The sequence below is a fragment of the Gavialis gangeticus genome, unplaced genomic scaffold (assembly GCF_001723915.1).
Source record: "Gavialis gangeticus isolate Ggan-Ray unplaced genomic scaffold, GavGan_comp1, whole genome shotgun sequence".
Taxonomy (NCBI): Eukaryota; Metazoa; Chordata; order Crocodylia; family Gavialidae; genus Gavialis; species Gavialis gangeticus.
In genome coordinates, this window is record NW_017729034.1 from 60176965 (window position 1) to 60180786 (window position 3822).

Consider the following 3822-nt stretch of genomic DNA (forward strand, 5'->3'; position numbering starts at 1 on the left):
TATATATATATATATATATATTTTAAACAACTAATGATAGGAAATAAACTGTAAAAAGGTTTTACATAAAAATATCTCTTTACCTTTTTTATAGTTAAATGTTTCTTTTTTAAAAAGTACCATGACCTGAAGCTCTTGGTTACCTATACAAGCCTGTTGCTTGGTTACAAATCATTTAATATCTTTAAAGGATGTAAACAGTAGGTTTCCTGGTGTCATTGACATGAGACACAATTCCATGTAAACATCTTCATCTCCTGTTATGCCACCCAATGTTGTTTTATTTATGATACTATAATTGAGAAATTCATGACTGCTTCTTGTCATTGTCAAACAGATACATTTTTCTGCATTGGATCTTGGCTTACAGGGTTGGACACACATGTAGCCTGATCCCATAACTGTAACTCTCCGGAGTCCCAATTAAGTCAGTGAGAGATAACCATGTGAATAAGGGCTGCTGTCTTCATGATTAAGGACCTGGAAAATGAATGCTTAGTAGTGATTCAAGCAGAATGAGAAATGACAAGAGATTCTCAGAACAATGAATCAGAATCTTGCAGCGTTATGTGTTGCATTCGTGTGTAGAAGGGGTAGCTGAAATGGCTTAGGAAAAACAAAACACAGATCAGGCTAAAACTTCTAGTTTTGAGAAATAAACTTGAGTCCTCCTTTAAATTGCTGAATAAAGTCTGACATCTATCCATATTTCAGGGTTTCAGTAGACTGGAAGCAACAGGTTGTTTTGATGGCTAATATAATGTGGCATCCACAACAAAAAACATTTACATAAGGAAGCCATTTACTCTTGTTATAAGACACAACCCATACTGATTCCAGTCTTCAGTCATTTTGGGGGTTATGTATCCACTATTTGTACTGCAGGGACAAAGATGACAAAGATTGTAATTCTGTGCCCAACAAACTGATGGAAATAAATAAGCCTGTAAACAACAACACAGCACAAGTATGGGGGCTCAGAAAAGAAAAGAGAAGAAAATAGGCTGACAAGCATGCACTTAAATGAATAAATCGGTCTGTATAATAAAACAATCACCTTCTCTGATTCTTGTTCATAATTCTAATCAAATGAGAACTAAAGGTTTTGAATGAATTGAAAAACACGTGGCTAAATTTTGAAAAGACCCAGAACTTTCGCAGTCTTGGCTCTTCTAGCTTCCAGATGGAAATGCAAAAAGATGGGTTGAAATACCAAGAGTGAAGCCATTTGTTTTAGTGTGGGAAGCAGTGGGTGTGTCTACACATGTGCATTAATGTTCTACTGCTCATCAAAGTGTCACATCAAAAGCAGTGCTAACATGCTAAAGAGCAGTAGAAATAAGCTACTGTGCATTAAGTGTCACTAAAAAGGCATGTGCGTTGGCTATTGTGCATTAGGGCAGCCTAATGTGCATTTATGTAGTACCTCATATTAGAGGGTGCCTGTACTCAAGCCTGGAGGCTGCTCCAGCATGCTGTAACTAGATCATCGAGTTTGCTGGAGCATGTTAATTACCAAGCTCCAGCCAGCCTCCACATCTTGTGCCTCAGTGTCCCTGTTCAATGAACTTTAGATAAAGCTCCCCTGATGCCATTTGGAAGGGCAAGGATGCTGATACATGAAGACCCTCTGGGCGCTTTAATTAAAGCAGTTCTCAGACCCACTCTTATTAAAGCGCCCCCCTCCCCACTCCCAGAGCATGTGTAAAAATGCTCAAAGGTACTATACTTTATTCACAGAAGCAAAAGCATATTAATGCATGTGTAGACATACCCACTGAGTTCTGTTCAGATTTGGTTCAGATTCTGTTTCTGTCATTTATTTAAGATCATTTGGTCCATCTGTAAAATGCTAAAATTGGTCCATTTTCTGCAAAGTGTTTTGAGATCTGTGAATGAACATTGCTGTACAAGTGTCACATATTATTACTGCTGGATCAATTATAATTAGAATCAGAAATTCCCATGCAAACAAGCTGTGACTAGACTCCCAGTCTGTGTTTTTGTAACATTTTAGATATTTTAAATATGCTTCAGCTAAGTCTTTGAATTCTAGTGTTTACTTGAACATCACTTTTGAAACCTGAAAGGTTTGTCCATCACCAAAATAAGATATTTATATTTACAAGGGTTTTATTTTTAGTGAAGAAAAATGTAACACAAAAAGGTGTGTGTGTGTGTGTGTGTGTGTGTGTGTGAGGGGTTATCTGTGAAATCTCATGTCAAACATTGTGAAAACTAGCATAGTTAATGTAACATCTGTACTTGCTGCTTTCTACTTTTGCTCTGGAGCAGGAGCTGAAGGGAGTAGAATAAATATTGGGCCAAATCCTGATCTTTCTCAATGGGATTTTGCCATTGACTTCATTGAGATCTGGATTAATTTCAGTGTTCCATTTGTATCGAGCAGACTTCAGTAGAGGAAGAACTTTTGCTCACATGGGAAAGTTTGCTGTACAAAACCATTTGAAAAATAAACAACTATGTAATCATTTGGCAGTCTTGCTCACAATGAAGTAGACCACCCTTGGAGGTCAGGAAAAGGAACTGAAGCAACCAGTTAAACCAAAAGTCCAACTTAACTTTTATCTTGCCTCTTGAGAGTAGCCAATAGGAAATGCTCTAGAGGAAGGTGTAAAATCTGATATAATTTAAAATTTTAAATGATTCATACTTATAAAGAGAGAAGTTTTTCCTAATCCCAGGGACTTAATGGTTGGCTTATGGCCTGATGCATGAGTGTTGCTTACTTCACCTTTACTAATATAACTGCAGATATTTTTTCTTATTTATGTCTAAAGTTTTTTTTTTTGGAATGCTTCTTCTTGGCCTGAGTAAAATCTAATAGTGAATTCTATGGGTCAATGTATACATGTTATAAGATCTTAATATCCTCTTACCATTTTAAAATAGCCTTTCCATTTTATTTAATGCCCTTTTTCTTGAGTGTTCAGAGAGGGTAAATAACATATGCCTTTATCACATCACTTATTATTTCCTTTTCAAACCAAATTGTGGTGTATAATTGTTATATATAGTCAAAGGAGATCATTTCTCTGTTTTCCTGTGTGCGAGTATGTGTGGCTGTGTGAGGATTGCTTTATACATACTACATTCTGAAATGAAGAGGAGTCTCCCTCTCTGCTGAATGGTACAGATTTATGGCAGCTGCCATCTTGTATTTTAATACAAGTGCAGGATATTACGGAGAGTGCCACAGTATGCTCGTTTCTTCTTAGAGACCATGTTTCTTCTTTTAATCTTTTGTATTTCTTAATCTCAAATAAATAATCTAAACTGAAAAAAAATCCATGTTTTGGTTTTTGTGCTTGGGAACATATGGACACCAAATGGATTAGGCCTGTAGTCAATCAAATCCTTGTACTATATCTGAGAGTACAGATGGTATAATGCTATGTCCTTCAGAGAAAGATGACCACCTCTCTCCCCAAACCTCACCAAACCAAACCAAAATGCCCTCACATTAGGCTGTTGTGGAATAGTCTGTCCCTCAAATCTGCACCCAAATTTCTTCCTAATAACTATCCTGCCATATTGGTAGATATTTTATGTTGGACCCATGCCTAAATATTACCTTTCAGTTTTCAGTGGGCTGATTTGAAGCAGTTTTCCTACTTCTGTGAGAAGAAGAAAACAATTCAACTGTGCCATAGGTATAACTCTGTTCTCTCCAGATGCCCTTTTTCCTTAGGATTTTTCTCTGGGCTTCTTTGACAACATTGGCTAGCTTGCTTAGGAAGAGAAACTGAGGTATTAATTGTATTAGGACCATAATGTATATATTTCCCACATCACTGGGCA

General features: G+C 36.7%; 1 long non-coding RNA gene across 1 annotated transcript; it reads left to right on the top strand.

Annotated features, from left to right (window-relative positions):
- Positions 1-1504: 1504 nt before the first annotated feature.
- LOC109304822 lies at positions 1505-3308 on the top strand. The gene is made up of 2 exons (XR_002099477.1): positions 1505-1978; positions 2038-3308. It is a non-coding gene; the product is annotated as an uncharacterized LOC109304822 (long non-coding RNA).
- Positions 3309-3822: the final 514 nt, after the last annotated feature.